Source organism: Heterocephalus glaber, unplaced genomic scaffold, assembly GCF_053883595.1.
Source record: "Heterocephalus glaber isolate CG9 unplaced genomic scaffold, H.glaber_assembly_v1.0 deba00001594, whole genome shotgun sequence".
Taxonomy (NCBI): Eukaryota; Metazoa; Chordata; class Mammalia; order Rodentia; family Bathyergidae; genus Heterocephalus; species Heterocephalus glaber.
In genome coordinates, this window is record NW_028258369.1 from 18,279,425 (window position 1) to 18,305,691 (window position 26,267).

Below are 26,267 nucleotides of genomic sequence, written 5' to 3' on the forward strand. Positions count from 1 at the left end.
TATCTGCTTTCTTGGGTTGCTACAGAGGGACATAACTCGCTTTGCTTGAGAAAGCCAGGGTTACAAAAGACTTCAGAGGTGGCCTTGGGGCTACTATTTCAAAAGTGGTTGCTGTACTTTGCCCATCCAAGTTTCTCCTCTTCTTCTTCTTCCCCCTTCCCTCCCCCTCCCCTCCCCCTCCCCCCTCCCTCTCCCCCTCCCTCCCTCTCCTCCTCCTCCTCCTCCTCTTCTTCTTCTTCTTCTCCCCCCTTCCCTCCCCCTCCCCTCCCCCTTCCCCCTCCCTCTCCCCCTCCCTCTTCTCCTCCTCCTCCTCCTCCTCCTCCTCCTCCTCCTCCTCCTCCTCCTCCTCCTCCTCCTCCTCCTCCTCCTCCTCCTCCTCCTCCTCTCCTTCTTCTTCTTCTTCTTCTTCTTCTTCTTCTTCTTCTTCTTCTTCTTCTTCTTCTTCTTCTTCTTCCTGACCATGTTAATACTCTGACCTGTTGCTCTCCCAGCACAAGCCAGATTACCATGGCCTTATCTCCAACAATCTAGCCAGCTGCCTGCAGGATGATCAAGTCCTCTACCACACTATGTCAGGATAACCTCTTTCTCCAAGGCTTTGCACTACCCAAGGTATAACTTGACATTCTAGCACAGAAATTAAATCAGTGGTCAGGTCCACATTTGCTCTTAAGCAACCCGAGGGCAGACTATGACAGACTCATTTTTTCTCCCACATTATCTAATATACTTTGTAAATAAATAAGCATGACTTTGCAAATAGACTATTCAGAGAATGGATGAATCTGTAAATAGTAGAGCCATCTCAGACCTCAGGTTTATCATGGTATCAGGTGAATCATTATTATGTCTAACAATTACCCATAGGGTAACATATTTATTTTATTTTATTTTTTTGGTACCAGGGATCGAACTCAGGACCTTGAGCTTGCAAGGCAGGCAGCGGAACCACTGAGCTAAATCTCCGGCCCAGTGTAAAACATTTAAAGGCCAATTGACTTTCTTTATAAAACAAATTTTCTTTAATCATCACCTGTCCCAATTTAACTAACATACCCGACTTATGTTGAATATTTATTCATTTTTTCTTGTTTCCACATTTATCTCTGGCACATTTGGTCCTCCCAAAGACAGAGAGAGTGTTGGGAGATAAGAATAGCAAGGAAAATCTGGAACATGATGAAGACCAGATATGGGGAGCAACACAAGCCAAAAACTATTAGAAGCAACTGTCCTCAGACTGTCCTCACCCAACCTTTTATGAGCTGCCAAAATAAACCAGCATCTGCATGGAGAATTATATACTCCATTTGTGAGAGAGCAGAGGAGACAGGGCAGGAGGGAGGGGGAAAAGAAAAGGAAAAGAAAGAGCAGGAGGAGAACAGAGGGGGAAAAGGGAGCGAGGAGAGTGGACTTAACTCTCTTCTCAAGTCTTATCAAGAGTGAAGGACATAACATTAACCGATGAATTGATTTTTAACTATATTTACGTTGCCCAGTTTCTCTAGAAAAAGATTACATGAAAATGCCTTGAACCTTAGACTTGCTTCTTATGACAGATTTTCTTCAGCTAAGATTTGGCTGAAACTAAGAGACATGCCATTTAGTTCTCAAATTCTTATCACATCCTTCTAACAAACATGAGAACTAACCCTTTCTATGAGTCTGGCTAAAAATGGAATTAAGTTTTTAGTTTCAGGATTCTGTGTGATTTGATTGCGGATTATAACATCAGTTCCTAGTGTTATTTTCAAATCAGTGTCATCACAAAATCTTTCATGACCTTAAATGATCAAAACAGAAACAGTAATAAAACAAACTCTAATTAAACAAAATGAAACTCTTATGAACTTGATATTTGGCATGGATTTGTTTGGAAGCCAAAGTGGATATCAAATTAAATGGGCATAAAAGTCATATAAATTAAAGTGGCACCTTGGCACCCAGCCTAGGTTGAAAAGGACATTAAACATCTTGAGCAGGGGTGAAAAAAGGCAACAAAGTAATGTTCTTAAAATCACATTTTATGGTTTTGTAATGATAGTTGTTAATGTGCTTTTCCTATAAACCATGTGAACTTGTTTCACATATGATGTGGTGCTTGCTACATTCAAACATGTGGTGATATCCAAGGAGGAGTCGTTAAAATTAATACTTTTCCATAATTTTAGGCTTAGCATTTTGCCAGTTGGCATTTTCTCTCTGATTTGGGCAGAATTCCCAAAAGGATACAGCAGTTGCCCATTTTCTAATCAAAAAGCCATCCTGATAAATTAAATATGACAAATATGAAGAAGCAGATGGTTCAACTTACTTTCTAAAACTTTCATGGAAAGTTAATGTTCCTAATTATTTTATATGGATTTCATCTCATTTCACTTTGGGGACAGGGCACTTCTATGTTGTCCTCACAAGAAAATAGGTTTCTTACCCAATTATTAAGTATGAGTAGTATGCCTGCTTCGCTTTCCCATCTGCCAACTCAGGAGCAAATGCAAATATTTACACTGAGTTCATTTTAAGACTATTTTGCCAAAGAAAGCCTTTCAGGTGAGGGCTAGTGAAAGTGATGAAGGACACTATTATTTTCCCTAAAGAATACACAGAGGAGCCATGTGGGCAAGCACAAATGTAAAGCAAATTTTCTCTGGCTACATATCACCCCTTGTTATTATAGAGGACTGTTGCAACATAAACATTTGGGATAAAGACTCAGTGTCCATCCTACTTTCATATTTCATGGTCTTGAGAATCTTATAAAATACTTTCATTAAAAAATGCGATGTACTGAATATCTACAGCTAACTTTATCTACATCTCTATCTATCTATATATGCATATCTACACCCACATCTGCATCTACCTCGAGGCCTACAAAAATATACACATTAGGTGATCTGAGTGGTTGGCCCATGCTCCCCTGGACCTGCTAGCTTGGTGCTTACTTTATTGCCCTGCTTATGAACAGGAAACATGGACTGTGTGCTCATGCAATTATGACGAAAGGCCACAGATGCATCTCAACTCTTCATCTCCTACAGAGAGAATGGAAAATCACAGAACATTTATGCAATGAACAATAAAAGGAATATCATAGTCATTCCATACACAATAATTACAGCTTAAAACATTTCTGCAGATTTCCCTGCAAAGCAGTTGTTACAAATAGACAAAGCTAATTTTGCATAGTGGATTTTATTTTTCTCTGTGCTTTCAAATATTTTCACCCTTAATAATTTATTATAAACCAAATAAGCTTTCTGAACCTGATTTAACAACAATCAAAATGGAAGCAATGATGTTTTAGGAGTACCTGATATGATTACAACCTGGCCTAGCAATTTTGATACACACACACACACATACACACACACACACACACACACACACACGTTAATTCATTTAGCAAATACTTTATTGATCATAGTGTTGCTTTAATTGCTGGAGATACAGCGGAGAAAAATACAGACACAATTCCTTGACCTCATGGGGTTCACACCTCATTAGATTATGTTATTACTGTAAATAGCAATCTCATAGCCATTTATATAGGGTTTGACACTTTTCTAAAAGCATTCACATTTGCCCAGGCCTCACTGGAGAGACACTGTAGTATGACCTCGGAGCCAGCTAGGAGCAGAGAAGAGAGGGGAGAGAGCCTGAGATCTCCATTGTCTCTCCTATTTACCTATGACCACCTAACTGACAGCTTCAAAAGGAGATGACTAGACACTGAGGTGTTTAACACATTAAAAAAAAAAACCCAATAAAACCATCCATCACACTGAGGAAAGTCTTGTCTTTTTTATCTTTGCCACAATAAAATCATGACTCTGTATCCATTTTACAAAATTATACAGTTTAGAAAATTGAAGTCTACTCTTTCATTGTAGTTCGATATTAATTTAACATGCTCATCACTCAGTATCTGTAGCTTACATCTTTTGCTCACATTGCTTTAATAACACTAAGGCTCCAGCAGACAGTTGTTGCATGCAGTGCATTTCCCAAAACGTGGTCCACGGAACGGAAGTTTTAATGAATGTAATTTTTTTATAAACTGGTATTTTTTCAAATAAAAAGGCTCTGAAAAACATTGTTCATCCTTCACTCTTGGTGTTACAGGTTTAGGGTGCAGTTACCCAACTCTGGAGATCCTGAAACACCCTTCCAGATTCTGTGCATTGTTTAGGATGATGAATGCAGCTGTGTGATCACAAAGGACTAAAATATAATCCATCTCTCAAAACCAAGGTGTGTGTGTGGCCGTGGCGGGGGTGGGGGGGAGGCCTACCAGGCCCGCCTTACACAAACTACTTGATGTATATTCATCTGTGTACTTCGAAGGGACAGTGGTGTTCTAGGCTTCTCAGTCTTTGGGAAAAAAGACTTGGTCAGTGTATGAAAGTCATCCTAAATCCCACTGAGGATGACTGAAGGATAAAGAAAATAAATTGCCAAATATAAGGATCATGTTTATGGCACCAAAACAAATATGGATAAGAAAATCAAATTTCCTTTGAAATTAGCAAGAATAGAAATAATTTAGTGTTACAAAGAGGCAATAAAAATTCCTTACAAATTCGTTTTTGGAGTGCAAGGATGGAAATCCTTTATAAAGTAACTTGAAAACACATACACATTACTGTGTATGGAAGTGACTTTGTATACATGTGTGTACACATGTGTATATCCTAAGTATTTATACAGTTTTGATCTTGTGTGAGTCAAAAGAATTTATCTCTCATTCTCCAAAACATTTAATTGTACATACAGATAGAGCTTATTCAAGTATTTTATACAAGAGGAAAAATTTGGAAGAAATGCAAATAGCTAATGAGAAGTCAGTGATTAAACAAAATATGAAACATTCACTAATAGAATAAGCAACAATCATTATAAAATGAGATTCTAAAACGAATAGTGACATGAAATGCTAATAATTAAAAATTAAGTTTAAAAAGCAGAAAATAAAATTGTATTTATGGTTTGAGGGTGATTAAATTTTTTCAGAACATATATAAAAAAGAAAGGCAAGAAATCTACCAAAACACTCACTGCAGAATAGAATGCAGAAGATCATTAAGAAGATCATACACCCTGACCAAGTAGGATTCATCCCAGGGATGCAGGGATGGTTCAACATATGCAAATCAACCAATGTAATACACTATATCAATAGAGCCAAGGACAAAAACCATATGATCATCTCCATAGATGCAGAAAAAGCATTTGACAAAATCCACCATGCATTTATGATAAAGGCCCTACAAAAAATTGGAATAGACTGTCTCTACCTCAATCTGGTAAAAGCCACCTATGAAAAACCAACAGACAATATCATACTAAATGGTCGAAAAATGAAATCCTTCACACTAAAATTAGGAACAAGACAAGGATGTCCACTATCACCACTCCTGTTCAATATACTTTTGGAAACCTTAGCCACAGCAATTAGACAAGAAAAAGAAATAAAAGGAATAAAGATAGGAAATGAAGAAATCAAATTGTCATTATTTGCAGATGACATGATACTCTATATAGAAGACCCCAAGAACACCACCAAAAGTCTTCTAGACTTAATAACCAAATTCAGTAAAGTAGCTAGCTACAAGGTCAACACACAAAAATTAATAGCTTTCCTCTACATGAACAACAGACTCACAGAGAAATAGGGCAAACAATTCCTTTCCAAATAGCATCCAAAAAACTGAAATACCTAGGAATCAACCTAACAAAAGAAATCAAAGACCTCTTCTCTGAAAACTATAGCACTCTGAAAAGAGAGATTGAAGACAATATCAGAAAATGGAAAGACGTCCCTTGCTCCTGGGCAGGAAGAATCAACATAGTGAAAATGGTCATACTTCCAAAACTGCTACATAGATTCAATGCTATCCCAATGGAAATTCCAGCAGCATATTTCACAGACCTGGAGAAAACAATCCAAAAATTCATTTGGAACAAGAAGAGACCTAGAATAGCAAAAGCAATTCTAGGCAACAGAGACATGGCAGGGGGTATCACAACCCCCAACTTGAAACTATTCTATAAAGCTACTGTGATAAAAAACAGCATGGTACTGGCAAAGAAATAGACCTGAGGACCAGTGGAACAGATTAGAAGATACAGAAACAACTCCAGACACCCTCAGCCACCTCATCTTCCACAAAGGAGCCAAACACCCTCACTGCAGGAAAGATAGCCTCTTTAATAAATGGTGCTGGAAAAACTGGGTTTCAACTTGCCAAAAATTAAAACTAGACTTATATCTCTCACCATGCACTAAACTAAAATCAAAATGGATTAAAGATCTCAATATTAAAACAGTAATGCTGAACCGGCTGGAAGAGAGGTTAGGTAGAACCCTTGAAGACATTGGTGCAGGAAAAGATTTTATGAACAAAACCTCAGTTGCCCATGAACTAGCAAAAACAATCAACAGTGGGATCTCTTCTTATTAAAAAGCTTCCGCACAGCAAGAGAAACCACCAACAGTGTGGAGAGACAACCCACAATGTGGGAAAAAATTTTCACTTGCTGTTCCTCAGACAAAGGTCTACTATCTAGAATCTATAAAGAACTTAAAAAAAATCAGACCTCCCAAATTTAAAGACCCAATCCAAAAATGGGCATCTGAAATGAACAGACATTTCTCAGACAAAGAAGTAGAAATAGCAAATAAACATGAAAAAATGCTGGTGCAACCACTGTGGAAATCAGTATGGAGATACCCCAAAGAACTAGGACTGGAAGTCCCATTTGACCTAGCTATTCCCCTGCTGGGGATCTTCCCCAAAGAATTAAAAGAATCATACCAGAGTGATATATGTGCACCCATGTTTATAGCATCACAATTTGTAATAGCTAAAACTTGGAAGCAGCCCAATAGCCCATCAACTGGAGACTGGATAAAGAAAATGTGGGTTTTTAAAAAATAAAATGGAGTACTACCCATAAAAAATGAGAAATTAGAGACATTTATTGCTAAATGGATGCACATTGAGGTGATACTCTTAAGTGAAATAAATAGGACACATGTGTGTAAATACTGAATAGTTTCTCTAGTGTGAGAAACTGAAAGTGTAAGTAAAGACTAAAAGTTATACTAGATAATGTGAAATAGGAAGAACAGGGGCAAAGGGGAGGGGGAAGTGGGAGGGGTAGGGGAAAGGAAAGAAGGGAATGGAATTAATATGAGAAAATGAAAAAAATGGAAAATAAATCTTTGCAAATAGGGAGGGATGTAGGGGTTGAAGAGAGAGCAGGGGAATAGGAAAAAAATAAGAACCAAGAGAGATTACGTAAAGGTGCAAATTTCCAATGATGAATGTCATTATATTGTATATCTAAAATGTACCAATAAAATTAATTTGGAAAATAAAACACTGACTGCAATTGTGGTTGGATGGTGGGAAGTGTGGATTAATGTTTTCTTCATTTCTTCTGCCTGTTTTTCTATGTTTTCATGACTTCTTTAATGAATACAAGTTACTTTCATGGCTATTAAAAAGCATGCACAAGTCTTCAGTTTCCTCCCTCCATTAGTCAGGTATGTGAGCTGTCAGCTGCAGTCTTAGAGCAGACCCCCAAGAAGACTTGTAAAGAGGAGTCTCTGCTCTAGACAAGAAAACATAGGTCATTGAGGAGTCATTATCCAGATGATAACAACAATCATATACTAGCTTTTACTAGCATAAATGGGTTTTGTTAATTACTTGTTTCAAAAATGACTATCTGCCAAAATTCCATGCCCCATTCCATAATGTGGAATTGTTGTTGGACACAGCTGCCCAGTTAGGAACTACATTCCCCAGCTTCCCTTAGATTCAGGGAAGACACGTGACTAAATTCTAGGCAATGGACTATGGACAAAATCATATATGCCACTTCCCAGCTTAGCCCATAAAACCTTGTAGGCTTTGTCTTTCCCCATCTGTTAGCTGAATATCAATTCACAGAGCAACACCAGAAACCATGTTTTGAAGATGGAAAAGGTTCCATGAATTGATCAAAGACTTAAGAACCCTGACCCCTACCATTGGTTGGATTTTTATGTGTGGGAAACACAAATGTCTACTGTTCCAAGCTTACTGAGATTCTGGAGTATACCTGCTGATATCACTTTAAATAATATCCCATTAATCTATATAAAAATTTGTCATTTAATTCTGCTGCTTATATAGGAAATTATACTACAAATATATTGGACATTATTCTAATACATGAATATCAAGACATACGTGAAACTGACAAGACTGAAAACATTGCTTAAATTTCAGAAGCCCTCAAATCGTCCAACTAGGTCTTATTTCTCAAATTTTGTATTCTTATGACACCAAAATCAGCACTGTTCCAGGTTTAAATCAATCAAGTGATATATAGATATTTAGTAAAATGTGCAGCCAGGGCAAAGAAAAGGCTCTAGAGCCTCAAACCTTCAACGCATACTATGTGAAAGAAGTGTACATAGAAAAAAGTTGTTACTTTCCAAGTTATGTGAATACAACTCTATTAATAATAGCCATAGAGTCATTATAAAAATTGTCCAATTTATCTTTTATTGGATGAGTAATTTGACACAAATTTGCCTATTAGTTGTGTGAAATGTTTGCTAGTTTTGATAGCTCATACCATAATCTTTTCAATAAAAAAACAAAACAACAACAGAAAAAAAATCCATAGAACCAATTTGCTGACTTTCATAGGAACTTCTTTTTGTTCTCTAAGTCAAGCTGATTCTGTCGGCAGATTTTGCTGGAGGCCTACTTGCATTCCAGTCCACAACTTCTCAGTTTTCAGGAAAGCCTCCTGGGACTAATTAATCTGACGGTATGCTTGTCAACAGAGCTTAACTAATTCTACACTATGTTTCATGCAAGCAGTTGGAAGATATAATTGATATTGGTCAGTGCCCAACACCTACACCAACAGATGTCTGTTAGTTAAATTTGTCAACACAGCCAGATAAGTAGGGAATTTCATGCTTCAGATGTGGCAAGCTGGATCCAGGCTTCTCTAAGCCCTGGAAATGCCAACCAACAATACAGTGGAAGCACAAGGCCTCCCTGAAAATCTCAGTCATCTTTATCACTTGCAACCCAAAAGCAAACCACCACATATATATATATATATATATATATATATATATATATATATATATATATATATATATATATATACAGAATTACTTGTCCCTGAGTCTTTATAGAAGAACCCAGCACTATAGATATACCACATATCAAAATGTTTGGTCAAAACACACACAAATCCAAACATGGGCATGGAAATAATAATTCCCCTCCATGTTATCCTGGATTAATAAAACAAATGGCTTTCTGACTGCAATGCCAATGAAGAAAGAAGAGAGAGAAGGAAGGAAGGAGAGAGGAAGAAAGGAATTAAAGAACAAATGGATGACAAGATAATGAGAGAGAGAGAAAGAGAGATTAGCATTAACAAGCAGTGGTTGTCCACAATAAAATTTTTCAAACTTTCGTTTTGAAGTACCATTAAACGAATACCTAAATGAGAAAGTAAGAGTTTATAAAAGGGAGAAAAAAATGTTATAGGGTAAAAGGCCAAAATAAATTTCACTTGGTCTTGAAGAGGAGCCACCATTCTGTTTCATTATCCTAAGTATTTATTTAAGTTCCATCATTTCACCATCTCTGTTTCAGCACAGATATATGGGCCCTTCTTACCTTTTAATTGTGATAGCCATCACTCAATGATGACAAAATGACATTTCCATATGGAAGTCATGATATTTCCATATGGAAGTCAACACTATTGCCTATACTTATTATCACACAGAATGGTGACCTCACTGCAAGTATTACAGAATGATTACCAGTGCTGATCTTTCATAAGTAGTCAGGTATAGAAGATTTTCTTGAAAAGTTTTTGACTTTTAAAAATACGTCTGGTAGACCTGTAGAGAAATATTTTATTACCTCATACTCCCTCAAGGGTGAAAATGCTGTTTGACAAATGGGTTACTTGAGAAAAAAATTATGTGCAAATTCCAAGTCTTTCTGGAGACAGACATTAGTCAAAAAGCAATGTCTTCTGTCAGATTCCTGAAAAGCCACGTATACTTATTCCAAAAACAAGAACTGTAACAAAAATGCTCTCGCATTAAAAAGCAAAGCAAATGCGGCCTCTTTCCATACAGTCCATTTAGAATAGACATTAGTGGAATATAATGACTTCTTAGATATTCACAGTTCTTTATACTTTAGTTCAATACATAGTTAATTGTTTTCCAGCCCATAGGGCAAGACAGGCCAAGCATATCTTAATTTAGATTAATAATATGTCTTTTAAAAAATTACCACTGAGATCAAGAAATCCCTATTAAGGAAATATGAATGAAAAGCAAAGATGATGAAAATATGAATATTTTCCTGTTTTATCTTGCTTTTTTCATGAAAAAGAAAGGAGAATGGGTGTTTTAAATAGACAGATGAATAGGGTTTCCAGGCAAAATACTGACCAATTAGTTAAGTTTGAATTTTAGATAAACACACAAGTCATCCTGTATTTTTTACTTGCTAAATTTGGCAATTCCATTAGTGATCTTTTGTTTCTCCTTAAGAACTGGAGAAATCAAAGAAGAGATAGAGGGAATCAAAGATAATTCCAAAGCTTCCAAATATGATTTGCAGTCCCTAACCTCCAAACCATTGATGCAATACTTCCCATCTTATCCATGAAATTTTAGGTTTGTTATTTTCAAACCTGAAGTAAGAAAAAAAAAGTGAAGTACACACTGAGATGGAACCAAAAATAATTATTTATAATCTTCTACTGCATCTAGATTTGGTTTACATTAAATGGCAGGTCCTTGTCTCCAAAATATGAGAAGCAGAGAGAAAACAATGCAGACACTTAGACCTGAATTGAAAATTCATACACACAGGAAAGTGAGAGGAGTCCCTGTGTCCAAGATGACCCCCCATGAGTCCCATGTGGCTCCTTAAATTTAAATGAATTAAAATTAAATAAAATCAAAAGCTTAGTTAGTTGCCTGGCTCTGTTGATTTGAAACACTTAATAGCCACATGTGGCTACTAACACAGATTTTTATTATCAGAAATTGTATTAGATAGGGTTGGCCTAGAGTCTACCAGGACAGGGCTTGGGACAAATTTGTCCAATCCCACGCAGCTGGGACACTGGCAGGAAAGATGCTACCCAGGGGTCACCAAGCCTCAAGGCAATGCTCCTCTTCCCAGAATTTTTGTTTTTGCTGTTCTGTTGTTACCAAGACCCCTGGCCTCCTACTCTCACCAGATGCTCCTCAGCCCTGAGACCCTCATCTAGGTGGCTACAGAGACATAAAGTGACACCAAGGAGGACAGAGCCCTAGTGCAGAAGTCAGAGAACCTGGCTTCCTAATGAGCTCTTCGCCCCTTTGTACCTTAGTTTCCTCATGTCTAGATTGAAAACAAGACACTAGACTATTTCAAAGGGCTCTTGTTATGGTTTATATCTAGATGCCACCCTCATAGGTGAGGCATTTGGGAGGTGAGTAGATCATGGGGGTGTGATACTCATCAGTGGATTAGTCCACTGATAAGCTTATAGTTAAATTTGATGTTGGGAGTCGAGGCCTGGTCAGAAGAGGTGGATCACCCTGAGCATGGACAGGAAGAATCTATCTTCCTTGCCAGCTCCCACCTTGACAAGCTCTCTCCTTGTCCTCCATGCTATGAGCAGCTCTCCTCTGAGGTGCCCCTCTCCCATGCCACCCTGCCTTGGAGCCAGCCCACTATGGACTGAAATTTTTACAAACTGTGAGCCAAAATAAACCTTTCCTCCTTTAATTTGTTGGGGTTGACTATTGTATCCCAGTAATGAGGAAAGTAACTCAGACAGCTCTTCTATTCTCAAAATGCTACGATTATTTGCATGAGCAATATTGAGAGACTAGAATCTGAGTGAGCATGAGGAAATACAGGTAATAACCCATAATTATTCTTTCCCAATTTTCTTCGGGTCATCAGTGACTGCAGATGAGGTGGGGAAGGGTAGTGCATCCTTTTGTGGACTCAGTTTTCATCAGGTTTCAATAACTTCTATCCAGGACATTGCCCTGAAAAAGCTATTTCTCTCTTTCTTGACAACAAAGGGATCTTAAATGTCAGGAGTCTGGTCTGTGTTATGCTCTTTTTTCCCTTTCTATTTTCAATCACATGAAAAGGAGATGGGGGAAACAATAACTTTAGTGGGGATATTATTCTTTTGAGTGTTTTCCCTACTAAAAGAATTTGAAACTTTTCTCTTAAGAAGTGGTCTATGAAAAGTTTATGATTACAATACTTACAAAGATCTCCTCTCAGGCTGGGGATTTAGCTCAGTGGTTCTGCCACCTGCCTCGCAAGTGGAAGGACCCGAGTTCGATCGCCAGTACCAAAAAAAAAAAAATCTCCTCTCTCAGTTAGGGGATTGGCATTGAGTGCCTCTTCTAGGCCTTGTGCTAAAAAGGACTGACTCTAGCAGGTACTGATATTTCTTCCCTTACTGATTTGGAAACTTCAGAGATAAGTGGGCTGCAGGAAGTCGATGAAATATTTGGGAACATGAAATGAAGGGATGCTTTCCACCAATATGTAATTGATTATGTTTTAAAGTACCTCTTGAAGAACAATGTTGAAATCAGAAAAGTGTGAGCAGAAGGAAAATAGGAGAAAATTTCTGAGAGATATACATAAGATTTAATAACTGGTTCTTAAGCATTTACCATAGAGTTGGAGTAACTCCTCACAGAACCAGAAAAGAAGTGATAAACGTCATAAGGTAATGTCAGACTTAGTGTCATTACTCCTAAGCAATATAGCCACAAAGTGCGGTGCCTTTAGGGGAACCAATTTCCAGCTTTCTCTGAAACAAGGAAGTCCCAAAGTTGATTGGTAAGGACTCAGTCTTATTCCACTATTCTTCCACTCTAGGATAATATTCAAAATGACTGTGAAAGCACAGTTTACATACTTTGCTGGATTATCCAAGTTTATCAAGCATTCTAGAGAGCATGAGAATGTACATTATTAATCAATGAGCAAATATCTACATTTTATTAAAAGGCAAAGAGTTGATAGCAAAAGTGATAATCTCAAGTGCAAATATTTGATATAAACTAGAGCTTCCGAGAAACATATTCAAGAGTAAAAATGGGTCATGAGAAAATGGAGAAAAACCTTCAGATCTTGAATATTTTTACAAATTACTTAATTTGTCTTCAAAAAGTTTTTTTTTGTTCCTTTTAAAAACCTCACACAAAGGTAAAAGACATCATGAGCAAATAAACAAAAAACTTCAGATCTTGAATAGCTACAAATTATTTGTCTTTCAGAGAGTTTTTCTTTTGTATTCCTTTTAAAAATTCAGTTTCTATTATGCCATCATGCCTGCAGCCATACCACCCTGAATGCACCCAATCTTGTCTGTTATGCCATCAACAGGTTCTATCATCAGATTAAAAGAATGAAGTCACAGTGGCACTGAGTTTTGGTAACCTACCTTTGATTCCCTGCAGGACTATTCCTCCATCACAAAGCTGACATTCTACACTGCAGCTCTGGCACTTATATGAACTTCATGAGAAATATTCTAGAAAATCTAGAGAATATAACAATCAAAACTGATAATTTATCACATTCCAATTGACTTCTACTATAATTACAATTTCATGAATTCTCCCAAAAGAACTGAAGTGAGATGAATCTAGGGTTAAATCTCATCCTACAATGCATAGTAGCTGCAGAATGTTCCCGGTGGAAATCTGTAAAACGGGAGGGAATGAAACTAATAAATGGGATCATTGGATTATATGGTAGTTCGATTGTTAGTTTTTTTTTTCAGAATGTATCTTGCATATTAATATGTGGAAAGGTTTTTAAACTTTTAAAGGCTAGCCTATATAATAAACTAGATAAATCTTAAGTACATAGTTCAATGAGTTTTTACATATATACTATAATGATATAACCAACATCCAGGCCAGTACAGTGTATATAGAACATATCTAGCACCACTCCCAGTCAGTATCCAACTGGCTCCCAGAAGTAACCATTATTCCAACTTCCATTACCAAAGATTAGTAGTATCCGTTCTTAATCTTCATATAAATCAAATCACACAACATTTTATTTGGCTCTGAGACATGATGGCTGTTTGACAATAGTTTATTCTTTGCATCACCAAATTGTATTTCATTGTATGACTATACTACTTTTTCTGGCAGAGGTAATTGATGCAGGCAATGCTCAGCCTCACAATGCAAACTGAAGTGGTTAATGGAGGGTTTCACCACCAACAGACATGGGCACTGGCTATCAGATGCACTACAATTACACCCTGGACAATTCCATTTTATGCCTGGGAAAGAAGAGGGGAGAGAAGTGGTAGAAAATACTGAATGATCTCAAAATTTGTTTTATATCATACCATACTGCTCATCTAGTACTCAGAGAATTATAAGAAAAAAACAGACAGAAAGCTCCTAAAATGATGCAAGTATATCAAATTAGTAACAGCAATATTATTAATATAATCTTATGAAATCTCATAAATAAGAGGGATTTGCAGGAAGATGCTGATCCATGATTAATTCATTTTAATTATGTTTTTCTTATTCTCCTGATCTGAACTTCTCTCTTAAATCACAACACCTTATTAAAAAGCTTTCTCCATAGACGTAACTTTCCTTCCTGTCTCCGAGTGAGATTCATTTCACTTTATAATCAATAAGCCTCGTGTTCCATTGTGCATCTTTCAGGCAGTTGCTTTCACATTATTTAATCTGTCTTAGAATTTCCTAGAGGCTTAGATTTAATGCTGTAAAATAGAAATGAACAACTTTTAATCATTAGGCCTGCCTGAAATGATGCTAAGCCAAGTTCAATGTACCTGAGCCCCAGGGATATTCGTGGGCTCCCAAACAGTGAAAAATATTTATCAAGGTTTTATTTGCAAATTTTGTTAGTAAGAAGCTTGCTGATATCATTAGACATTCATCTCATAGCGCAACAAAGAAGGCATGGCTTCCCTATTGTTTTATGATGTTTGTAACCTGGTAATTAAAAGAACAGAGCAACTCATGAACACATAGTTAAAACTAAATACAGTACAGAAAAATAGCCCTCAATAAAATAAAAAAGGCTTTTTTATGTCTTGTTTGCCAATAATTGCATCTTTTGATCCCTTTCCAGGATAAATGCTAAATGTTCAGCAAATGATTTTCTCTTGACATGAATAATTAGAATAAAAGCAAATTGTTTGTAATAACTCTTTAGGATTGGCCTCCCCTCCCTGAATCCCCACCCCATCAGAATAGCTATATCTCTTTATTACAACTTCCTTTCTTGATAACAAATTTCTTGCCTTTCATTTATTTATTGCCCTGCTCATTTATTTCTCTTGAATAGGAGCCTTTGTCCTATGAACTATTCTTCCCTCTTCAACTCTCCACTGCCATCCCAGTAGCCTGTGACATATCAGGTAAATATTCAAGAACTGTCAGGAACTTTCATACAAAGATGATGATGAGTTGGCTACAGTAAAAGACATGAGAAGCAGATGACTCATTCTGGTTCTTTTTATTTCCTAAAAGCAAACTGAATACGTAGAGAGTATACTGAAGGAACAAGCCATGAGGCACAAATTCTGCAAGAGTTAGGGAGAACCCTGAAAGTCTAGAGGAGCCCATCTATCAAAGTCAAGACTGAATCACAAGAATTAGAGCAAGTCCCTCTTAATCCATCCACACACTTCCATCCTTGGGTGCTCATAAATTTCCTTCCATACACCCACAGCATAAACCATTTAATCTATATTGGAGTGCCAGCTCTCCCAAGCTGTTCTTTCTCACCGAATTTTCCTTGGAAATGGGCTGCTGCTTTGTACCTTATCATTTGTGAGGGACCTTCGATTCGGTAGCAGCTGCACTGACCTCCTTCTAGATGTTATAAGATTTAGCTCTGAATATCTAGCTTCACTCAGAAGGGCTAAGATTTATTTCCAATCGTGAGGCAAATACTAGCATTCTCCCTCTGATTTTTGGGTAAGATTTTGGCCCTGGTGAACATGTAAGTCAAGTTCAATGAAAAGAAGAAAGAAGTGGGCCACGCCAAAGCTTACTTGAAGGCAGAATCCTACTTATTTGTACAGATTTCAAATTTCCGAAAGGACTGTGGAAGAAATGATTTTAAAGACCTTGTGTTGCAATTAAGAGGAAACTTATTGTGGAAAAAAAGGCACTCTTGGGGCCGGGGATTTGGCTCAGTGGTTTTGCCGCCTGCTGCGCAAGCGCAAGGACCCGAATTCGATCCCCGGTACCAAAAAAAAAAAACAAAACTAGACAAAAAGGCACTATTTTAAATTCCTTAGGACTGCCTTTTCAAAGGAGATTCTCTTTGAACTGCTTTACTTGTAGGTTAAGGTGAAGATTTGTATCTGCAATTTTGACTCAAGCCAAACTTGACCATTTTCAGAATCTATTTGACTCTCCTCCTTATTGTTAATTATATGTCAATATGTTTTTGTTAAAAATCACCAAAATCTCGTGCTGTAAGTATATTTGTGAAATGTGAACGTTCATGTATAGTCCTGTTCTAAGGCTTGATATGTGAAGGGCAATGTTTTGATGATTGCCTTTCTCACTACAGAATAATTTTATCACTAATTCAATTCAATTTAAATACTGACCTTGTGACATTTAAAGAAAATAATTCAAGGACTGACTGGTGTCACTGGTATTACTAGCAAAGTCTGACATCTTAGCATGAAACTGTCAGGCATCAGGTTAAAAACACTATCAGGTGTCATCAAATAGTTTTGTATGTTCTTTAAATTAACTAGCCCTCCTGTCTTATCTAATCGCATTGAAATTCTGCACTTAAAATCTTGAAGGTCACGTCCAATTTCTTTGATAACCAACTGATGTTAGCTGACTTGCCCAGGCAACACTCTGACTTTGAAGCCTGTGTCTTTCTACTCCGTGATGCTTCAATACCTATTTCTGCAACACTGATCACAGGACCAACTCTCGAAACTTGATTTGGAATTGGGAAACACACCATGAGAAACAGACTGATTCAAACTATTTTGGAAAGCTTTCTCCCAAAGACAAGGGGGGGTGGGGATTTGGGGTACCCAAAAGTCTACATAAGTCTCTCTGAAACATGAGCATGCTTGCTGCTTTTCTGACACTTACATAGACTGGAAGAAGAGTTACACCAGTTTTCAAAGTATGTTCTGAGGAACATTGGTGCATAATATAAATGACCTCCGACTTAGTGAGTCTTAGAGGAGCTGGGTATTGTACTTCTTAGAGTTGTATACAATATATGAAAACTCTGAAATATCCTTTAGCAAACTGACCTGCTTCGCTTGGTTTATCCTTGCACTTTCAAATTTTATCTGGTTGTGTAAATGTGTTTTCCTGTAATATCCCATATTCTGTTTTAGAAAACATTCTAATACTGACAAAGAGCAGAACAGAGTTTTAGCACTCCTTTCCTATGACCCTGGATACAGCTCCATCTCTGATGCCTTCTTTCATTCTTTTGCCGGATACAAGACTTTACCAGACAGTTATCAAGATTTCTTCGAGGTCTAACATTGCCTTATTTTAAATTCTTTATTAAGCATGGTCATACCTAACATACAAGTTATAAGATGAAATTCTATGATATGGGAAATATGATTTTATGTGTTTCAGTACTTTGGGGTGGTATCTCATTATCTTAGTCACTTTCCTCATCACTGGGACAAAATACCCAACACCCACAACTTTAAAGAGAGATTTATTTTGGTTCACAGTTTCAGAAGTTGCAGTCCATATTCAGCAGGCTTAAATACAGAAACAGCATGGTGGAAGGGCCTGGGCAGATAAAAGCTGCTCATATCATGGCGGCCAGGAGGGAGAGAGAGAATAAAGGAGCTGGAGAGGGAGGTGGAGTCTAGGCAGAAGAGGTAGATCAATGGAGACATGATATGGAAGGACATGGCCTTCCTCCTCTGTTCATTCCTTTTCTCTCTGCTTCTTGACCACAGTGATATAAGCAGCTTTTCCACCAATATGCACCCTTGCCATGCTGTTTCTCTACTGGAGCCAGCTGACCATGAACTGTCACTATGAGCCAAAAAACCAACTTTCCTCCTTTAAGTTGTTGGTGATTGTGATTGTGTCCCTGTGACAAGACAGTGACTGAGACATATTTTGGTACTGGAGAAGTGGAGCTGTTGCTGTCATTATACCTGATGATATGGCTTAGAAGCCTTTGGAACTGGTTTCTAGGGGGAATTTGGAAAGCTTTAGAGATGTCAGCTACAGAAGCCCTAGAATGTTGTAAGCTGAGCTTGATGAGAGATTCTGGTCAAAGCTCAGAATACTTGAATGCTGATAGCAATAGAAAGTCAAAGCTAGGCTCAGTAGGTTACAGTTGGAAAAAAGAACTCCATAAGCAGTTGGACTTAAGACCTTGTCTCTTATGCTCTAGCAAGAAATTTGCCTGTATTTTGTTCATGTCCTGAGATTGGGATTAAGGGCAGAGGACTAATTAATCTGACAAAGGAAATTTCAAGGGAGCCCGTTATTGAGGTTGTGGCACTAGTGGGTACTAGTGGTGGCTTTTAGTCATATCTACCATAAGAAGCAAAACCAAAACAAATAATTTGAAAATTTTTGCTGGTGGCCAGAAGGAAGCAGCCCTGAAGTTGAGGGCCTATAAAGTTGGGACTCATAAAATTTTGACTCAAGAAAGCTTGATTGCTGTAAATATTAGCATTAAAAAGAAGCCAAGAACTTTGCATCCAGATAATAGGAAGGGCAGCTTGAGGGCATCCAGGGAATCAGCAAGACCTTGCCCAGTACAGAATCAAAGGTACAAATGTGGAAGATTTTGCTTTAAGATGAGAGCCCCCAGAACACCCTGCTGGAGAAGGACTGGCTAGAGAATTGGTTTGCCAGAATTCCTCTCACAGTGCTCAGCCATCCAGGCACTCAGAGAACACTGCAACCATGATATCACGAAATGTGGCTACTCCTTAAACTGGTGGCAGGCCTTGGTGGCATCCACTTGGTGCTGATCTTATCAGTATGCAGAATGCAAGAGTTGTGGGTTTAGGGAGGCTTCCACCCAGATTTCAGAAGGTGGCCTACAAAGCCAAGCAGTGTGCCCCTGAGAGGACAGTGTGTGAAACTGTGAAAGTAAAGCTGAAAGTGCAGTGCAGACTCCAAGATGTTGGAGAAGCCAGGAACATGGAACGTATGAGAAAAGCCTCCAGCAGTGAGCAAAGCCACCCCAAGAGAGAAGATATGAGAGCTACAACTAGCAATGTTGTAGGGGTGGAGCCTCCCAAGACACTTGGAGCTCACAATCATGACCACAACTTGTCCCAGGTGCTGCTCAAAAGCTACAGTATTTAATGTTTACCCTGTCAGGTTGTAGTCTTACTTTCGTCTCGCTGGTTTCTATGCTCACATTTTTTTCCTTTTGGAATAGAAATATTTACCCTCTGCCATTGTATATTAGCAGTGTTTAACTTTTTTTTTTTTTTAACAGGGGCTCACAGCTAAGAGGTCCCCTTGAGTCTCAGTGGAGACTTTACAGACTTAGACTTTTCAGCAATGCTAGAACTATGTATTGGACTTTGGCAACTCTTAGAGATGTACTGAATGTATTTTGCATAAAGAGGTCTATGTGAGTCTTTTGAGGACCAGGCCCAGAATGTTAAGGCTTGGATAGAGAATATCTCTCAAAGGCTTCATGTGCTCATAGGTGGTACTTTTGGAGGGTGACTGAATCATGGGGGCAACATAGCTGATTTGCCATTGGGAGGTGGAATCTGGTCAAAAGAGGCATGTCACTGAAAGGGTGACCTAGAAGAGGACATCTCCCTCTCTGGCTCATTCCTTCTATCTTTGCTTTCTGGCTGCCATAACATAAGCAGCCTTTGTCTCTGGTATGTCCCTCTGCCTTGCATTTCTGCCCTGGAGTCAGCCAGCCATGGAGTATAACCATGAGCCAAAATAAACCTCTCCTCCTTTAAGCTATGGGTGTCTGCTATTGTGTCCCAGTGATGAGAAAGTGACTAAGATACTCATGTAATCACAACAATCTGTTCGCCCATTTTTAGGGCTGACACAATGGAGACAGCTTACCATCTCCATATAACACACCAAGGCTCTGAGTTAGAAACAATTCAACTATCAGTTCTGTCATTGAACTGTGAGACCTTGGACTAGTCATTTAACCTCCCAGATTTCAATTGATTCACTTGTAATTTAAAAGAGCTGAACTGATGGATCTCTCAGATCTCCTTCTGTGTTGACATTCTATGAAACGAGGCCCAGTGGACTTCTTTTTTTCTTTTTTCTTTTTTCTTTTTTTTTTTTTTTTGGTACTGGGGATCGAACTCGGATCCTTGCGCTTGCACAGCAGGCGGCGAAATCACTGAGCTAAATCCCCAGCCCTAATTAGAATTTTCTTTTCTTTCTTTTTTTTTTTTTTGGTACCAGGGATCAAACTTGGGTCCTTGCGCTTGCACAGCAGGCGGTGAAACCACTGAGCTAAATCCCCGGCCCATATGGACTTCTTAAATAAAGACAGGAATGTGTGGTTGATGTTTTTCTACTTCTGCACCTTGTCATTGACCCTATTGATTATTTAAGGTCAAGGTCTCGATTAGAAATGCAGTTTCTAATTATAATGTTGTTTCAAAGGGGATACTGGGGCACTTTTTCTGACATCATTAGCATTCATTCATTCATCAATTCAGCCATCATTTATTAAAGGCCTAATATATGTCAGGTGTTGTGCTGAACGCAGACTCAAAACGAGCAAAAATCCACTGTTTCCAAGAAGCACAGAGTTCAGTGGAAAATAGAAGCAAATAATAAAAATTATTATAAAACAATGTGATATGGGTTTTACTTGAAATCAAAGTTTTTCAACTGCAGCACTATTGAGATTTGGAGCCAGATGTTTCTCTGCACTTGGGACCACCCTGTGCACTGTGGCATGTTTAGCAACATCCCCAGCTTTTTGCCACTAGATGCCAGTAGTATCCCCACTAGATGTGACAGCTAAAATGTCTCCAGACAGTTCCACAATATTCCCTGTGGAGGGGTAGCAAAGTCTCTTTGTTTGAGAATCACCAGTTTCAATATATGTTCCTGTTATTAGCAAATTTTCTATTTATGTGCTGTGCCCTAAATTATTCTGATTATATATTTTTAAGAATGATAATCATGCCCTATATTTGGGGAACAATTTCAGTTTTGTAAATGTTTAGTAACTATCTGCAAAGGTTTAAGGTAGTGTCCTACTCAGTGAGTTTTTAAAAATTAGTATGAAATAATTTGCTACCCTCAAAAGTTTATAATGTTATTTGGCACAGGTGATTGAGTATAGAATGCCAGTAATGCCATTTATGGAGAAAGAGATCCAGAGTAAGGTGATAGGCTTAGCCATTCAAATGGATTACTTTATCTAATCTCCTGGCATATGTATTTCATTTTAGAGATCTTCCTTCTAGAGTCCATCTACTCAGACTCTCCTTCTGGATCACTGCATCAGTAGGGTATTTACACTTTGACCATAGCCAGGATGGCCTCAATTTTTGTTTTCTAAAAGGCCCTTACCTTGCCACCCAGATGCTTCTGAATCTAAATAAGAGGCCAAGTTATAACTGTTTTGGTGTTCATTTGCTAACTTCTGGGTATGTGAAATCATTTTCTGATCTTGCAAATGTGACAGTTTCTTTAAAATAGGCACTTCATAAAGCAAAGGAAAGAAAATTAATAACTCTTTCTGAGTACATGAGAGTATTTTTTCTAATTTATTAATAATTTTATCTCAACTTTGAGCAATATCCAAAAGCTGAAATACTAAGTGAAGCATGTTTCTTGTTCGCTTTATGGTTTCTCTATGAAGAGAGAGAAAGGATCCAACTCTCTCCTTTATAGTTGATGTGCTTCTAGAAGAAGGTTCAATTGTTTTTGTTTTTGTTTGTGTTCATGTTTGTATTTTTACAGGACTGCAGATTGAACTCAGGGCCTTGCATATATCAGGAAAGCATTCTAACACTAAGTTACATCTCTAGCTCTCAAATGTTTTTCATGTCTAATCCTAGAGAAGTCATATGTCCTGTTGCTTTCTGTATTGGCTGCATAGATTTCCAGTGACATTTGCTAATTCTCTGACCCCCATTTTTGAAGCCCACAGGCATGTCTTGCAATGCTTTTCCTCCAGTTGATCATTGCAAATGTCAGGCAGGTCACTGGAATCCGTAACCACAAATTGTTGGATGGGATCCCTGAAGTTCAGACAGAACATGTTCCTGACGGGCAAAGTGAGAACCCACTGATAAGGCAAGGTGGTCTTAGAGACTAAAGTCCTACTCTAATTCATAGAACTCAGATTGGCTCATTTGCTAGCTATGTGTCAGCATTTTTCAGAATCATCTTGGGTAAATTGCTTTACCTCTCTGTCCCTGTCATCTGCACTGTGGACTGGAGATAGTGTGTGTCTCTATTTCCCTCTGGCGTTCTGATAATTAGATACTGTCCAAGAAACACTCTGAGCTCTTCACTAAAGGCTGCTCTGTAAATACAAGATATCGCAACTGCTTTGATATATCATGTTAAGAAATAAATCAAGCACAGATGTTCCTGATTTGCACTGTCACAGACCTCTCCTCCACTGTTTGAACAAGTTGGCCTTCAACGCAATTTTTATCACAGCAACCCTCGATCCCAGTGGGGCTCTGGGCAGCTTCCATGAATGGACCAGACACTTGCTTTATTTCAAGCACAATAGTTCACAGGATAAAAACTGAATTGCTTACTTTCCCTCCCTTCTATTGTTATGAGGCTGTATGTAATCAAAGGTAAGGGAATAATCAAATTTAGATTTCACTTGAAAATGAAGAGAAAGTAGTGTGGATTTTCCTATGTTACACTTTTTCAGCTTACCCTCTTCCAAACTCAGTACTCATTATGTAAAAGAGTATTTCTGAAAATTCAGTAAGACACTTTACTTTTTACTTTGACATTTTGGTGCAAAATAGTTCACAAAAATATATGTTTATACCTTTAAAAGCTCACTGAAAAAGTTCTCCTTGGAACAGCTCAGCTGGTGCCTAAACAAGAACTTTAACAAACAAATTAAATAGAATAGTAAAGGTACACTTTTATAGGCTCAAAACAAAGTAGAATTTGTCATCAATCAAAGTTGTTTTTCTGCCAAGTGACCATACAGTTGGTCCCTAGTGCCAGCATGCAATCCATTAGAAGGTACAACTTCCAATACCAAATTTCCCCCAAGATGTAGCAGTTTCTCTTTTAAATTTTTGTCCCCATTCCTTGTCCTCTCATCCTCAGATCAGTTGTGCAGTTTCTGGCACAGAAAGAAGGATCTGGACGCCATGCCAGGACGAACCAATGGGTAATCATCAGCATTGTTTCACAAGTGAAATGCCATTAAATGGTACATTCATGAACATTCCTCTTCTTTTTGAGAACCAGTATTTATATGCCAAGTTATCTCTGCTGCTAACAAACTGCACTGATAATAATCAGACCTTTTGAATAAAGTCTTAGTATACACATATCAATAAGTAATGGATATAACGCATATATAATGGTATATTTTTATAACCTCCCAAATTAGCTTTATGTCTCTACTCAACTTGAGTGTTGAGACAGATATTCAATAGATTCACTTGCATAAGGTGACAAAAGAAAATATTCCAAATATCTAAAGAGCAGCATACTTTATTTTTAAATCCTGACTTATAAAAACAATTTACTAGAAACAAGGGACTCCTATTGCCCACATGCCCCTGTAACTGCATTTCAGCTCCCTGGGGGCAAATCCAATACGTGGTTTAATTAAAAACCTATCCTTCTATTTTTAATGCTGCTTGTAAAAGAGCCCAGAGAGCTGGACAAGAGATTTACGAGACATAAGCTAAGTTTCTAGTCACAAAATTGATCAATTAGTTGCATGGAATACACATTGCCAAAAGAGACTGCTTACTTCAGAGAGTCCTGGTTTAAATGCAACACCTGTAAAAATGATTTACAGGAGATGGCATTAAGTTTCACTAAGCAGCCAACATGTTTTAAAGTAGAACTTCACCCTCCCCTTAAGATTCTCCCCAAGAGAAGTTGGAAACTATATGTCTTCTGAAAGAAATCTAAGACAAATGCCACATTTCCCCCATGTTTTTGTGCCTCTAGGAGCCATTTCTTATTAGATTTGGGGCAAATGAGCAAAGAAACAGAACCTCTGCTTTAAAACACAGAATAAATACTCACGATGAGATTTCACCTGGTAGAACACAGAGGCAGCAAAGAGTATACTCATTCACTTCTATAGTCAAAACTTTTGCGCATGGCCCTCACTCAGAATACTTCCCTTTCAATGATATGAGTGCAATAAAGTTTCGAGTACCTGCAGCCGAGGAGAGATGCCATCATGTGTAAAAGCAATCTTACCTCAGGACTGTATTATAAATCGCAGCCAGTCAAAGTCTCTCCTCTTCTCCTACCAATCCACTGGCCAAGAAAATCGAAAGGATATAGCATTCCCCAAAAGTGAAACGTAGTTCTCTCTCTCTCTTCCCCTGTGCAATCTCCCCTCGGCACACACACACCACACACTTCATGGTTTACCTTTTAATTACTGGATCTTGTCAAGGGTCCTTCCTAATGTATCCAGCAGGAATGCAAGATGATGTGTGCTCTTCACCCCCAAGTGGCATTTGACTCCACTCCATGCAATCACTCAATGCAGTATGGATGAATGGGGCAAGTTCAGGTTCACTGCCCTACAGCGTCTTTATTCCTCACAGCACATGACCAGAAAGCAGGCGAGCACTGCCGCTGGTGATGCTCTGCTCTGCTCCCGTTCAAACTAATTACAAAAGCATGTTGCAAAATGCTCTCTGCAGGCTCCCTCTCCTTACCCTTGCTGTGACAAAGTTAAAGCTGCAGCATTGAAAAAGAAGAACAAAAGAAAAATACAGTACAAACTGCCTCTCCAAAGGAGCTTTCTCTTCCAGCAAAACATTATCCACAGCAGGCTTGGGGACAACACATGAAGCCACACATGAAGCCTTGAACTTTACTGCCCCAAAGCACCTGAGCAAAACTGCTTGGGGGCCTGTGCCATGCAGCCATCAGCCACCCCATAGGTGCCTCTTTGCAACATACCTTAGGTGTATACCATGGCCAGCAAACAAATGTCCAAGAAACAGCAGAGAATGCAGCCTGCAGCCTAACCTTGCTTCTTCCTTCAAAGATGCCAAACTGTTCTGTTTGCTCAGGACTCTCCTTTTACCAACATTCAATTTGAATGAGCCAGTGCGAACGCACTGCTCGCACTGCTCTTCTGCTCCTGAGAACAGGATGCATTTATGTGAAACACGAGGAGAATGCCTAATGCCGAGGCATCCTCTGCATTCCCAGGAGCTTTTATTACAGGGCTAGCTTACATTTCACTGCCAGCACTCGCTGCATTTCTGCGAGCAGCACAACTTCAAGCCAATATCCCTTCCACACATTCAACACACCTGCACTATTCTGATTACCTTCTGTGAAGAGAAGCACCTTCCATAAGTTCCCATCTGTACCCAGGGACGCTTCTGGTGACCCTGATGCTGAGTGAGCTCCCTGCAGTGTTTCTCTTTTTTAATAACCAACTTTCCAAACTGGGAAAAATGATCACTGGATGTCTAGTGATGTTTCAGCTTTATGCTGAGAACTACCTGCTCTGGGTCCTTTATCAGAAATGAACCCAGTGAAACAGGGTAACTTGGCTTTCATTCGTCTTCAATATATGACATTGAACAGGACCTTAATAATGTCCAAAAAGTGCACGATGTTATGTAACATAATAGCATGTGGCCATCAGGCCACGGCCAACTTCCATTTGATTCAAATGACCTGTTACCAGCAGTGAGGGAAAGCAGCTCTCTTGGTATATTTAATTTTACATTTTTCCTTCACATGCAATTCATAGTTGACTGAGTCGCAAAGACAACATTATTGTGATAGGTTTTTTCCTTCTTAAAATTGCCCCAACTGTCAAGCATGGTTTGGAAATTAAATTCTCATAGCTGTGTTCAGCATGCAATTTCCTGTCCAGACCACAGGGCAGAAATTTGGGGTGGCCTGGGAGGGCCCCTCTAAACCTTGTGGCACAACCCTGAATTTAGGTAACATGCTTTTAGATACAGCAGAAACATTTGCT

At 38.4% G+C, this 26,267-nt stretch overlaps 1 protein-coding gene across 13 annotated transcripts in view; it reads right to left on the reverse strand.

Moving 5' to 3' along the window:
• Frmpd4 (FERM and PDZ domain containing 4) overlaps window positions 1–26,267 on the reverse strand; it is a 1,030,958-nt gene that overhangs the window by 309,651 nt on the left and 695,040 nt on the right. Inside the window, exon 1 of one of the 13 annotated variants that reach the window (XM_087193757.1) lies at window positions 25,229–25,471. The exons of 10 other annotated variants lie outside the window; for them this stretch is intronic. The gene's annotated coding sequence lies outside the window, so the exon portion shown is untranslated. 2 more of the 13 variants (XM_004871017.3, XM_087193755.1) reach the window with 2 other exon arrangements.